This window comes from Delphinus delphis, chromosome X, assembly GCF_949987515.2.
Source record: "Delphinus delphis chromosome X, mDelDel1.2, whole genome shotgun sequence".
NCBI lineage: Eukaryota > Metazoa > Chordata > Mammalia > Artiodactyla > Delphinidae > Delphinus > Delphinus delphis.
The window spans coordinates 72,981,836-72,997,184 of NC_082704.1; the positions used below are offsets into that span (position 1 = coordinate 72,981,836).

Below are 15,349 nucleotides of genomic sequence, written 5' to 3' on the forward strand. Positions count from 1 at the left end.
GGTTGCAGTTCCCAGCAGTGGGACGCCCAGGGCGTCGTCCCAAAGCCTCCAGAGGGGACGCGCGGGTGCGACAACGGCTGCACGGCCGGGAGGTCAGGCGGGCGGCCTGGACCCCTCGGGTCTTCAAATGTTCGTCCTAAATCCCTGGGACCAACGACCACAAACCGCCGCCACCGTTTCGGGGCCAGTCGCTCGGAGCGGTGGTCGCCACAGGGGGGAGGGGAGCCCACGTGGAGAAGCTCGCGGCGTCCTCGCGCCTAGCCTGGTCTCCTCTGGTGGCATCTTTAGAATAATCTATATATAGTATTATGTAATCTGCAAACTGTGACAGTTTTACTTCTTTTTTTCAAATTTGTATCCGTTTTATTTCATTTACCTCTCTGATTGCCATGGCTAGGACTTCCAAAACCATGGTGAATAATAGTGGTGAGAGTGGATATCCTTGTCTTATTCCTGATCTTAGAGGAAATGCTTTCAGTTATTTGCCATTGAGAATGATGTTTGCTGTGGGTTTATCACATATGGCATTTATTATGTTGAGGTAGGTTCCCTCTATGCCCACCTTCTGGAGAGTTTTTATCATAAATGGGCATTGAATTTTATCAAAAGCTTTTCTGCATCTATTGAGATGATCATATGGTTTTTATTCCTTAATTTGTTAATATAGTGTATCACATTGAATTATTTGCATATATTTAAAATCCTTGCATCCCTGGGATAAATCCCACTTGATCATGGTGTATGATCCTTTTAATGTGTTGTTGGATTCTGTCTGCTAGTACTTTGTTGAAGATTTTTGCATCTATATTCATCAGTGATATTGGTCTGTAATTGTCTTTTATTATACTATCTTTGTCTGGTTTTTGTTTCAGTGTGATTGTGGCTTTGTAGAATGATTTTCAGAGTGTTCCTTCCTCTGCAACTTTTTGGAAGAGTTTGAGAAGGATGGGTTTTAACTCTTCTCCAAATGTTTGATAAATTTTACCTGTGAAGCCATCTGGTCCTTCACTTTTGTTTGTTGGAAGATTTTTAATCACAGTTTCAATTTCATTACTTGTGATTGGTCTGTTCATATTTTCCTTTCTTCCTGGTTCAGTCTTGGTAGGTTATACCTTTCTAAAAATGTGTCTATTTCTTCCAGGTTGTCCATTTTTTTGGCATAGAGTTGCTTGTGGTATGATCCTTTGTATTTCTGTGGTGTCCACTGTAACTTCTCCTTTTTCATTTCTAATTTTATTGATTTGAGTGCTCTCCCTCTTTTTCTTGATAATCTGGATAAACGTTTATCAATTTTGTTTATCTTCTGAAAGAACCAGCTTTTAGTTTTACTGATCTTTCTTACTGTTTTCTTTGTTTCTATTTCATTTATTTCTGCTCTAATCTTTATGAGTTCTTTTCCTTCTAATAACTTTGGGATTTGTTTCTCTTTCTCTAGTTCTTTTAGGTGTAAGCTTAGAATTTTTGTTTGAAATTTTTCTTTGCTCTTGAGATAGGATTGTATTGCTATAAACTTCCCTCCTAGAACTGCTTTTGCTGCATCCCATAGGTTTTGGATCATTGGGGTTTTTGTTGTCATTTGTCTCTAGGTATTTTTTTTCTCTTTGATTTCTTCAGTGATCTATTGGTTATTTAGTAATGTATTGTTTAGCCTCCATGTGTTTGTATTTTTTACGGGTTTTTTCACTGTAATTGATTTCTAATCTCATAGCATATTTGTTGGAAAATAAGCTTAATATGATTTCAATTTTCTTAAATTTACTGAGGCTTGATTTGTGACCCAAGATGTGATCTATCTTGAAGAATGTTGCATGTGCACTTGGGAAGAAAGTGTAATCAGCTGTTTTCAGATGGAATTTCCTATAAATATCAATTAAATCTATCTGGTCTTTTGTGTCATTTAAAACTTGTGTTTCCTTATTAATTTTCTGTCTGGATGATCTGTCATTGGTGTAAGTGAGGTGTTAAAGTCCCCCGCTATTATTGTGTTACTGACAATTTCCTCTTTTACAGCTGTTAGCATTTGCCTTATGTGTGACAGTACTCCTATGTTGGGTGTATCTATATTTATAATTGTTATATCTCATTCTTGGATTGATCCTTTGATCATTATGCAGTGTCCTTCCTTGCCTCATGTAACATTCTTTATTTTAAAGTCTATGTTATGTGATATGAGTATTGCTAATTCTTCTTTCTTTTGATTTCCATTTGCATACTATATCTTTCTCCATCCCCTCACTTTCAGTCTGTATGTGTCCCTAGGTCTGAAGTGGGTCTCTTGTAGACAGCATATATATGGGTCTTGGTTTTGTACCCATTCAGCCAGTCTATGTCTTTTGGTGGGAACATTTAATCAATTTACATTTAAGGTAGTTATCGATATGTATGTTCCTATTACCATTTTCTAAATTGTTTTAGGTTTGTTTTTGTAGGTCCTTTCCTTCTCTTGTGTTTCCCACTTAGAGAAGTTCCTTCAGCATTTGTTGTAGAGCTTGTTTGGTGGTGCTGAATTCTCTTAGCTTTTCTTTGTCTGTAAACCTTTTGATTTCTCCATCGAATCTGAATGTGATCCTTGCCAGGTAGAGTAATCTTAGTTTTAGGTTATTCCCTCTAATCACTTTAAATGTGTCATGCCACTCCCTTCTGGCTTGGAGAGTTTCTGCTTAGAAATCAGCTCTGAACCTTAACGAGTTCCCCTGTATGTTATTTGCCATTTTTCCCTTGCTGCTTTTAATAATTTTTCTTTGTCATTAATTTTTGTCACTTTGATTACTATGTGTTTTGGTGTGTTTCTCCTTGGGTTTATCCTGCCTGGGACTTTCTGTTCTCCCTGGACTTGGGTAGCTATTTCCTTTCACATGTTAGGGAAATTTTCAACTATAATCTCTTCAAATATTTTCTTGTGTCATTTCTCTCTCTCTTCTCCTTCTGGGACCCCTATAATGCGAACGTTGGTGTGTCTAATGTTGTCCCAGAGGTGTCTTAGGCTGTCTTCATTTCTTTACATTCTTTTTGTTTATTCTGTTCTACGACAGTGAATTCCACCATTCTGTCTTCCAGGTCACATAATCAGTTCTTCTGCCTCAGTTATTCTGCTGTTTATCCTTTCTAGTGTATTTTTAATTTCAGTTATTGTATTGTTCCTCTCTGTTTGTTCTTTCATTCTTCTTGGTCTTTGTTAAACATTTCTTGCATCTCCTCAATCTTTGCCTCCATTCTTTTCTGAGGTCCTGGATCATCTTCATTATCAGTATTCTGAATTCTTTTTCTGGAAGGTTGCCTCTCTCCACTTCATTTAGTTATTTTTTGGGGTTTTATCTTTTTCCTTCCTCTGCTACATAGTCCTTAGCCTTTTCATTTTGTCTGTCTTTCTGTGAATGTGGCTTTTGTTCCACAGGCTGCAGGGTTGTAGGTCCTCTTGCTTCTGCTTTCTGCCCTATGGTGGATGAAGCTATCTAAATGGCTTGTGCAAGCTTCCTGATGGGAGGGACTTGTGGTGGGTAGAGCTGGGTGTTGCTCTGGTGGACAGAGCTCAGTAAAACTGTAATCCTCTTGTTTGCTGATGGGTGAGACTGTGTTCCCTCTCTGCTGTTTTTTTTTTTTTTTTTTTTGCCTGAGGTGACCCAGCACTGTCACCTATGTGCTCTTTGGAAGGGCTAATGTTTGACCCCGGGAATACTCATGTCAAGTAGTTCTTCCCAGAACTTCTTCTGCCAGTGTCTGTGTCCTCTTGGTGATCCACAGCACCCCCCCACCTCTGAAAGAGACCCTCCAACACTAGCAGGTAGGTGTGGTTCAGTCTCCTATGGGGTCACTCTTCCTTCCCCCTGGGTCCTGATGTGCACACTACCTTGTGTGTGCCCTCCAAAAGTGGAGTCTCTGTTTCCCCCAGTCCTGTTAAAATCCTGCTGTCAAATTCTGCTAGCCTTCAAAGTGTGATTTTATGGGAATTCCTCCTCCCTTTGCCAGACTCTCAGGTTGGGAAGCCTAACATGGGGCTCAGAACCTTCACTCCAGTGAGTGGACTTCTGTGGTATAATTGTTGTCCAGTTTGTGAGTCACACACCCAGCCCTTATGGGATTTGATTTTATTGTGATGGCTCCCCGCCTACCATCTCATTGAAGCTTCTCCTTTGTCTTTGGATGTGGGGTATCTTTTTTGGTGAGTTCCAGTGTCTCCCTGTCGATGATTGTTCAGCAGTTCATTGTGATTTAGGTGCTCTTGCAAGATGGAGTGAGTGCACGTCCTTCTATTCCACCATATTCAACAAAATAGCCTTCTGCTCATTTTTTATTTTTACTTTTTAAATATTGAGTTGTGTAAGCTATTTGCATACTTTGGATATTAACCCTCTGTCAGTCCCATTGTTTGTAAATATTTTCTCCCATTCCACAGGTTGTCTTTTCCCTTTGTCAATGGTTTCTTTTGTTGCAAAATCTTCTAAGTTTAATTAGGTCCCATTTGTTTATTTTTGTTTTTATTTCTTTTGCCTCAGAGACTGGTAGAAGGAAATACTGCTGTGATATATATCAAACAGTGGTTTATGTTCTCTTCTAGGGATTTAATTGTTTCAAGGCCTTACATTTATGTCTTTAAATCATTTTGAGTTTATTTTTGTATATGGTATGAGTTTATGTTCTAATCTCATGCTTTGACATGTAGTTCTCTAGTTTTTGCAACACCATTTTTTGAAGAGACTGTCTTGTCTCCATCGTGTATTCTTGCCTCATACATCATTGATTAATTGACCATAGGTGTGTGGGTTTACTTCTGGGCTCTATTTTGTTCCATTGATCAATTTGTCTGTTTTTGTGCCAACAGATCAATGTTTTTATTGTTGTAGCTTTATAATAGAGTCTGAAGTCTGAAAGGGTTATACTTCCAGCTTTGTTCTTTTACTCAGGATAGCTTTGGCAATTCTGAGTCTTTTGTAGTACCATATAGATTTTAGAATTATTTATTCTAATTTTGATAATTTAGATATTTTGGTAGGGATTGATTTAAATCTGTAGATTGCTTTGGGAAGTATTGCCATTTTATCAATATGAATTCTTTCAATCCAAGAGCATGGGATATTTTTCCATATCTTTGAATCATCTTCAATGTCCTTTACCCATGTTTTATATAGTTTTCAGCATATAGGTCTTTTGCCTCCATGTTTAAGTTTATTTCTACATGTTATATATGCATATAATACACATATATGTGTATATATATATATATGCACATATATATGATTTTAAATGGGATATTTTTACTTTCTCTTTCAGATATTTTATTATCATTGTATAGAAACACAACAGAAATTTGTATATTAATCTTGTACCCTGCTACTGTGCTGAAGTCATTTATTAGTTCTAATAGTTTCTGTATGGAGAATTTAGGGTTCTCTATATAGGTTATTGTGTCATCAACAAATATTGCCAGTTTTACCTCTTCCCTTCCAACTTGAATACATTTTATTTCTTTTTCTTGTGTAATTGCTGTGTCTAGGACTTCCAGTAGTATGGTAAATAGAAGCAGTAAGAGTTGGCATCCATGTCTTTTTCCTGAATTTAGCAGGAAATTGTTCAGCTTTTCACCAATGGGTATTATGTTTGCTGTGGGTTTGTTTTAAATGGCCTTTATTATTTTGAGAGATGTTCCCTCTATACCCACTTCAATGAGAGTTTTTGTTATGAATGGATGTTGAATTTTTTCAAATGCTATTTCTGTGTCTGTTGAGATGATCATGATGTTTCTATCTTTCCTATAGGTAATGTGGTGTATCACATTGATAGATTTACATATGTTGAACCATCCTTGTGACCCTTGAATGAATTTAACTTGATCATGGTACATTATCCCTTTTACATATTGTTGGATTTGGTTTGCTACATTTTGTTGAGGCTTTTTGCATCTATATTCTTCAAATATATTGGCCTGTAATTTTCATTTTCTGTAGTGTTTTGTTTCGTTTAGTATCAGTGTGATGGTGGCCTCATAGAATGAATTTTGGAGTGTTTGTGCTCCCTTTTCTTCAATATTCTGGAATAACTTGAGAAGAATAGATATTAATTCTTCATATGTTTAGTAGAATCCTCCATTGAAATCATGGATTTTTGTTTGTAGGGAAGGTTTGTTTTTTAATAGATTATATTTCACGTCTAGTGATCAGTCTATTCAAATTGCCTGTTCTTGACTCAGTCTTAGTAAGCTGTATGTTTACAGAAATTTGTCCATTTCTTTTAAATTGTCCAATTTGTTCGCAATTTGTATGGAAACACAAAAGACCCCGAATAGCCAAAGCAATCTTGAGAACAAAAAAAGGAACTGGAGGAATCAGGCTCCCTGACTTCAGACTATACTACAAAGCTACAGTTATCAAGACAGTATGGTACTGGCACAAAAACAGAAAGATAGATCAATGGAACAGGATAGAAAGCCCAGAGATAAACCCATGCACATATGGACACCTTATCTTTGATAAAGGTGGCAGGAATGTACAGTGGAAAAAGGACAGCCTCTTCAATAAATGGTGCTGGGAAAACTGGACAGGTACATGTAAAAGAATGAAATTAGAACACTCCCTAACACCATACACAAAAATAAGCTAAAAATGGATTAAAGACCTAAATATAAGGCCAGAAACTATCAAACTATTAGAGGAAAACATAGGCAGAACACTCTATGACATAAATCACAGCAAGATTCTTTCTGACCCACCCCCTAGAGTAATGGAAATAAAAACAAAAATAAACAAATGGGACCTAATGAAACTTCAAAGCTTTTGCACAGCAAAGGAAACCATAAACAAGACCAAAAGACAACCCTCAGAATGGGAGAAAATATTTGCAAATGAAGCAACTGACAAAGGATTAATCTCCAAAATTTACAAGCAGCTCATGCAGCTCAACAACAACAAAAAAACAAACAACCCAATCCAAAAATGAGCAGAAGACCTAAATAGACATTTCTCCAAAGAAGATATACAGACTGCCAACAAACACATGAAAGAATGCTCAACATCATTAATCATTAGAGAAATGCAAATCAAAACTACAATGAGATATCATCTCACACCAGTCAGAATGGCCATCATCAATAAATCTAGAAACAATAAATGCTGGAGAGGGTGTGGAGAAAAGGGAACCCTCTTGCACTGCTGGTGGGAATGTGAATTGGTTCAGCCACTATGGAGAACAGTATGGAGGTTCCTTAAAAAACTACAAATAGAACTACCATATGACCCAGCAATCCCACTACTGGGCATATACCCTGAGAAAACCGAAATTCAAAAAGAGTCATGTACCAAAATGTTCATCGCAGCTCTATTTACAATAGCCCGGAGATGGAAACAACCTAAGTGCCCATCATCGGATGAATGGATAAAGAAGATGTGGCACATATATACAATGGAATATTACTCAGCCATAAAAAGAAACGAAATTGAGCTATTTGTAATGAGGTGGATAGACCTAGAGTCTGTCATACACAGTGAAGTAAGTCAGAACGAAAAAGACAAATACCGTATGCTAACACATATATATGGAATTTAAGAAAAAAAAAATGTCATGAAGAACCTAGGGGTAAGGCAGGAATAAAGACGCAGACCTCCTAGAGAACGGACTTGAGGTTATGGGGAGGGGGAAGGGTGAGCTGTGACGGGGCGAGAGAGAGTCATGGACATATACACACTAACAAACGTAGTAAGGTAGATAGCTAGAGGGAAGCAGCCTCATGGCACGGGGATATTGGCTCGGTGCTCTGTGACAGCCTGGAGGGGTGGGATAGGGAGGGTGGGAGGGAGGGAGACGCAAGAGGGAAGAGATATGGGAACATATGTATATGTATAACTGATTCACTTTGTTATAAAGCAGAAACTAACACACCATTGTAAAGTAATTATACCCCAATAAAGATGTTAATAAAAAATAAATAAATAAATAAATAAATAAATAAATAAATAAATAAAAAAAATTGTCCTATTTGTTGGCCTATGACTTTTCGTAGTATTCTCCTATGATGTTTTTTTTGTATTTCTGTGGCATTGGTTGTTATTTCTCCTCTTTCATTTCTTGTTTTATTTTATTTGTTACCTTTCTTCATGGTCAACTTGGCTAGAGGTTTGTCAATTTTGTTCATCTTTTCAAAAACATAGCTCTTGGTTTTATTGGTCTTTTCTATCTTTTTTAAATCTCTATTTTGTTTGTTTCCTCTCTTTTCTTTACTATTTCCTTCCTTCTACTGACTTTGGGTTTTGTTTGTTCTTCTTTTTCAAATTTTTTTTGTGTTGTATGTTAGGTTGTTCATTTGTGATTTTTCTTGTTTCTTGAAGAAGGTCTACTTTGCTGTGAACTTCTTTCTTAGAACTGCTTTTGCTGCATCCCATAGATTTTGTAAAGTTGTTGTTTCATTTTAATTTGTTTTAAGGTATTTTCTGATTTCTTCTTTGATTTCTTCATTGACCCATAGGTTTTTTAGTAGCATGTTGTTTAGTCTCCAAGCTTTTGTTCTTTCCTTATTTTTCTTTCAATAATTGACTTCTACTATATTTGTGCTTCACTTGTTCTTATTTTTCTAGTTCTTTGAGGTGTAAAGTTTGGTCGTTTACTTGAGATTTTTCTTGCTTCTTCATGTAGGTATTTTTCACTATGAACATCCATCTTAAAATTGGTTTTGCTGCATTCCTTGAGTTTTTGTGTATTGTATTTCCACTCTGATTTGTCTCAATGTATTTATTTTATATCTATCTTTTTTTATTTCTTTTTGAAGTATTAGTTGTTCAATAACATATTTCTTAATCTCCATATTTTTGTGGATTTTCCAGTTTTCTTAGTGTAATTTATTTCAATGGCATCTTTCACAGAAATAAAACTAACAATCCTAAAGTTTGTATGGAAATACAAAAACTCAAATAGCCAAAGCAATCTTTACAATGAAGATGAATATGGAGTCATCACTCTTCCTGATTTCAAACTATATTACAAAACTATAGCAATCAAAATGGTATGGTATTGGCATAGAACAGGACACATAAATCAATAGCACAGAATACAGCCCAGAAATAAACCCATAAATATATGATCAGTTACTTCACAACTATTGGAGGCAAGACTATACAATGGAGAAAGGATAGTCTCTTCAAAAAATGATGTTGGGAAAACTGAACAGCCACTTGCAAACGAATTAAACAAGAATACAATCTTATACCGTATACAAAAATTAACTCAAAATGGATTAAAGACTTGAATGTAATACCTGAAACCATTAAACTTCTAGAAGAAAACATAAGCAGTACACTCATTGCCATCAGTCTTAACAATATTTTTTGTATGTTTCCTCAGGCAAGGAAAACCAAAGCAAAAATAAACAAATGGGACTACATCAACCTAAAAGCTTTTGAAAAGCAAAGGAAACTATCAACAAAATGAAAAGAACATCTACTGAATGGGAGAAGATATCTGCAAAAGATATATCAAATAAATGGTTACTATCCAAACTATACAAAGAACTCATACAACTCAACATTCAGAAAGAGAAAGACAAATACCATATGATCTCACTTACATGTGAAATCTAAAGAAACACAAACAAACAAAACATGAACTCATATAGGGAACAAATTGGTGGTTGTTAGAGTTTGGGAGGGGGGTCAGATGGGCAAAATAGGTAAAGGTACAAACTTCTAGTTATAAAACAAATAAGTAATGGGGATGTAATGTATAACACGGTGATTATAATTAATAATACTGCATTACATATTTGGAAGTTGCTAAGAGATTAATTCTTAAAAGTTCTCTTCTTGAGAAAAAAATTATAACTCTGTATGGTGACAAATATTAACTAGATTTATTGTAGTAGTCATTTTGTAATATGTACAAATATCAAATCATTTTGTTGTACACATGAAAGTCATACAATATTATGTCAATTGTACCTCAGTTAAAAAAAAAAGCCTAAAAAGAAACATCATATGATCATATTATTTGATGTAGCAAACACCTGAAAAGCTCAATGCTTATTTCTTATTAAAACTCTATGAAGTTATGAAGAAAGGGAAATTACTTCAAATTGACAACAGGCATCTACAAAAACTTACAAGTAGCACTAATGTTGAAATACTGAAAGCTTTCCCTCTTAAATTGGGGATCAGGCAAAGATAACCACTTTCATCACTCTTATACAGCATAGCACTGGAAGTTCTGGCCAACACAGTAAGGCAAGAAAATCAAATAAAAGGTTTACAGTTTTAAAAGAAATAAATAATACTGTCCTTATATGACTGGCTACTTTAAAAATATATACAAAAAATAGAAATAATGAATACAGCAAGGTGAACTAAAAGAAATCAAATCACATTTCTATACACTAACCATAAATATGTGTAAACCAGAATTAAAATAAATTTTAATAGATTTAAGTTTCTCAACAGAAAATATAATATGTAAGTATACATGTAACAAAATATGTACAGGACCTATATGTTGAAAATTGCAAAATTTTCCTGATGACAGGAAATCTAAAACCTAAATACTTGGGAAAAAAATACTGTATTCATGGATTGAACAAGTCAACATACTAAAGATGTAACTTCTCCCCAGATTGATGGATAAGTTTAATTTAATTCTCAAAATAATTCCAGGAAGGTTTCCTGGTAGACATATACAAGATTACCCTGAAGTGTATATGGTCCTAGGATACCTAAAACAATGTTGACAAAGAAGGATAAAGTACAGGGCGAATCAATCTACTTGATATTAAGGTTTCATATATAGCCAGAGTATTCAAAACAGTGTGGTATTTGTGGATAAATAGACATGTAGATCAATGGAACAGAGTAGAGTACACTAGTGGCAGTGGTATACATGGTTCAGTCACCAACATGCATCTCTTTGTCCATGCCCAGGAGCTACACACTCTCGAGGTGACTGACCAGGAGACTGTCACCCAGATCAAAGCTCATGTAGTCTCATTGGAGGGCATCACTACAGAAGATCAAGTCCTGCTCCTGGAATGCGCACCCCTAGAGGATGAGGCTACCCTGGGCCAGTGTTGGGTGGAGGCTCTGAGCACTCTGGAAGTAGCCAGCCACATGATTGGAGGTAAAGTCCATGGTTCCATGGCCGGTGCCAGGAAAATAAGAGGTCAGACTTCCAAGGTGGCCAAACAAGAGAAGAAGAAGATGGGCTGGGCCAAGAGACATATACAGTACAACTGGTGCTTTGTGAATATTGTGCCTACCTTTGGCAAGAAGAAGGGCCATAATGCCAACTCTTAAGTCCTTTGTAATTTTGGCTGTCTTTAATAAAGCCACTTAGTCCAGTCATTAAAAAAAAAAAAAAAGAATAGAGTACCCAGAAATAGACACATACAATATGCTCAACTGATTTTTGACAAAGGTATGAAATCAATTCCATGGAGGAAAGACAACATTTCAACAAATAGTACTGGAATAATGGGAAATATATAAGTAAAAAAAAATGTACCTATACCACACACCTTATACAAAAATTAACTCAAAATAGATAATGGATTCAAATGTAAAAGTAAAACTATAAAACTTTTAGAAAAATCAAAGGAGAAATTTTGGGAGATCTAGGGCTAGGCAGGGATTTTAGTTTTGACAACAAAAGCACAATTCATAAAAGAAAAGAATGATTAATTGAATCTCATCAAAATAAAAAAGTTTGCTCTATGTAAGACCATGTGAAAAAGATGTAAAGAAAATATACAGGTGAGACAGTGGTGGGGGAAGGCACCTGTGGGGCCGACTGGTGGGTTGAAGGATGTAAGCATGTGAGTGAAGTCCCAGTGCACACTGCAGCGGCACAGGTACCTTCCACTTCCGGGCGTAAGGTGCTGTGAGGAAAGCTGAAGTGAGTGGACTCGCACTGGCAGCAGGATGCCGCTACTGCCGCCCCAGCCTAGCCTCCCTCGACTTTGGTGTTCCCATCATGGGGGCCCAGGTTCCTCAGCACACCCTGATCCAGCAGCCCGAGAGACTGTCCCCTGTCCTTCGGAAGCCCTGGCGCAAGTCCAGGCCCTTGGCAGGGAGAATGACAGAGCTGCAATCGGCACTGCTACTGTGAAGACAGCTGGCAGATACTTACAGAGAGCCTACTACATGCCAGGGACTGTACCAGATGCTGGACTATGTCAGCAAAAAAAATAAAAATCCATGTTCTTGATTTCTCACAAGAAAGTATGATCTGAAGTGCAGGGGATGAGGCCTATGAACACGGCCCCCTATGAGCAGGTCCTAGACTGAGCACAGAGGAAAAGAAAATAAGGAAGAGATTGTAGAGAATTGGTGTTATTTCATCGTTAAATGTTTAAGAATTCCTCAGTAAAAGTATGCAGGCTTGGACTGAGAACTTCAAAGATGGCAGAGGAGTGAGATGCGGAGATCACTTTCCTCCCCATAAATACATCAGAAATACATCTACATGTGGAACAACTCCAACAGAACACCTACTAAACACTGGCAGAGGACCTCACACTTCCCAAAAGGCAAGAAAAGCCCCATGTACCTGACCGTGTGGCTGACAGGGTCTTGGTGCTCCTGCTGGGTGTCAGACCTGTGCCTATGAGGTGGGAGAGCTGAGATCAGGAAACTAGTCCACCAGAGACCTCCTGGCTCCATGTAATATTAAATAGTGAAAGCTCTCCCAGAGATCTCCATCTCAACGCTAATACCCAGTTGCACTCAATGGCCAGAAAGCTACAGTGCAGGACAGCTTATGCCAAGCAACTAGCAAGATAGGAACACAACCATGTCCATTAGTAGAGAGGCTGCCTAAACTCATAATAAGGTCACAGACAGCCCAAAACACACCACTGAATGTGGTCCTGCCCACCAAAAAGACAACATTCAGACTCATTTTCCAGAACACAGGAGCCAGTCCACTCAACCAGGAAGCCTACAAAACCCACTGAACCAACCCTAGCCACTGGGGGCAGACACCAAAAACAACGGGAACTATGAACCAGCAGCCTGTGAAAAGGAGACCCCAAACACAGTAAGTTAAGCAAAGTGAGAAGACAGAGGAGTACACAGCAGATGAAGGAGCAAGGCAAAAACCCACCAGACCTAACAAATGAAGAGAAAATAGGCAGTCTACCTGACAAAGAATTCACAGTAATTATAGTAAAGATATCCAAAATCTCAGAAATAGAATGCAGAAAATACCAAAAAAAGTTTAACAAGGACCTAAAAACCTAAAGAGCAAACAAAAATGATGAAAACCACACACTTACCTAGGGGTAAGACGGGAATAAAGACACTGACCTACTAGAGAATGGACTTGAGGATATGGAGAGGGGGAAGGGTAAGCTGTGACAAAGTGAGAGAGTGGCATGGACATATATACACTACCAAATGTAAAATAGATAGCTAGTGGGAAGCAGCTGCATAGCACAGGGAGATCAGCTCGGTGCTTTGTGACCACCTAGAGGGGTGGGATAGGGAGGGTGGGAGGGAGGGAGATGCAAGAGGGAAGAGATATGGGAACATATGTATAGGTATAACTGATTTACTTTGTTATAAAGCAGAAACTAACACACCATTGTAAAGCAATTATACTCCAATAAAGATGTTAAAAAAAATTAACAGTATAAAAAATCCAAGGAAATATAATGTAGAAAAACATTTTCAATTTGTTACATATTGTCCAGTTGTAACTTGGCCCTTATTATTTTCTCTAAGGGGAAACAAATGAATGAATAACTCATGCAAATCAAAATCCAAAACCAAAGTATAATCAGTGTTATGATTTCTGTATAGATGTCTGTAAAACCCTAATACAATCAGATCTTATTGTAGAGCAAGTTATGTATCAATCATTATATATGCCTATTGAGATGTTCCTGTAGAAAAAAAAGTTTGTTTTTTATTCCTACTTAAAAAAAAGTAAAAAGGGAAAAGCAACAAATAACATACAAGGGGATGCCCATAAGTTTATCAGCTGATTTTTCAACAGAAACTGCAGGCCAGAAGGGAGTGGCAGGATATATTTAAAGTGATGAAAGGGAAATACCTACAACCAAAATTACTCTACCCAACAAGGATTTCATTCAGATTTGATGAAGCAATCTAAAGCTTTACAGACAAGCAAAAGCTCAGAGAATTCAGAACCACCAAACCAGCTTTACAACAAATGCTAAAGGATATTCTTTAGGTGAGAAACACAAAAGAAGAAAAAAGAATTATGAAAACAAACCTAAAAAAACTAAGAAAATGTATGAGGTATCACATCACGCTGGTCAGAATAGCCATTATCAAAATATCTACAAACAATAAATGCTGGAAAGGGTGTGGAGAAAAGGGAACCCTTTTACCCCATTGGTGGGAATGTAAATGGATACAACCACTGTGAAGAACAGTATGGAGGTTCTTTAAAAATCTAAATATAGAACTGCCATATAACCCAGAAATCCCATTACTGGGCATATATGCCATGAAAACCAAAATTCAAAAAGACACATGCACCCCAATATTTATTGCAGCACTATTTACAGTAGTCAGTACATGGAAGCAACTTAAATGCCCATCAACAGAGGCATGGATCAAGAAGATGTGCTACAGCAGGGATTTGAGAAGATGGCAGAAGAGTAAGATGCTGGGATCATCTTCCTACCCACAGATACATCAGAAATACATCTACATGTGGAACTGCTCCTATAGAACACCAACTGAATGCTGGCAGAAGACCTCAGACCTCCCAAAAACCAAGAAATTCTCCACATACCTGGGTAGGGCAAAAGAAAAAATAAAAAACAGAGACAAAAGAATAGGGACAGGACCTGCACCAGTGGGAGGGAGCTGTGAAGGAGGAAAAGTTTCCACACACTAGGAAGCCCCTTCGCGGGTTCGCAGAGGGGGTGGCAGAGGGGGAAATCTTCAGAGCTGCGGAAGAGAGCACAGCAACATGGGTGTGCAGAGCAACTCGGAGAGGTTCCCGCACAGAGGATCAGTGCCGACCAGCACTCACCAGCCCGAGAGGCTTCTCTGCTCACCCGCCGGGGCGGGTGGGGCTGGGAGCTGAGGCTCGGGCTTCAGGGAGAGGTCGGAGCGCAGGGAGAGGACTGGGGTTGGCAGCGTGAACACAGCCTGAAGGGGTTAGTGCACCACGGCTAGCTGGGAGGGAGTCCGGGAAAAAGTCTGGAGCTGCCGAAGAGGCAGGAGAATTTTTCTTGCCTCTTTGTTTCCTGGTGTGTGAGGAGAGGGGATTAAGAGAGCCGATTAAAGGAGCTCCAGAAACGGGCGCGAGCCGCGTCTATCAGCGCAGACCCCAGAGACGGGCATGGGATGCTAAGACTGCTGCTGCCACCACCAGGAACCCTGTGTGCGAGCACAAGTCACTATCCACA

The 15,349-nt window shown here is 38.0% G+C and overlaps 1 pseudogene; it reads left to right on the forward strand.

Annotated features, from left to right (window-relative positions):
* Window positions 1-10,862: 10,862 nt before the first annotated feature.
* LOC132418345 (ubiquitin-like protein FUBI pseudogene) lies at window positions 10,863-11,258 on the forward strand (annotated as a pseudogene).
* Window positions 11,259-15,349: the final 4,091 nt, after the last annotated feature.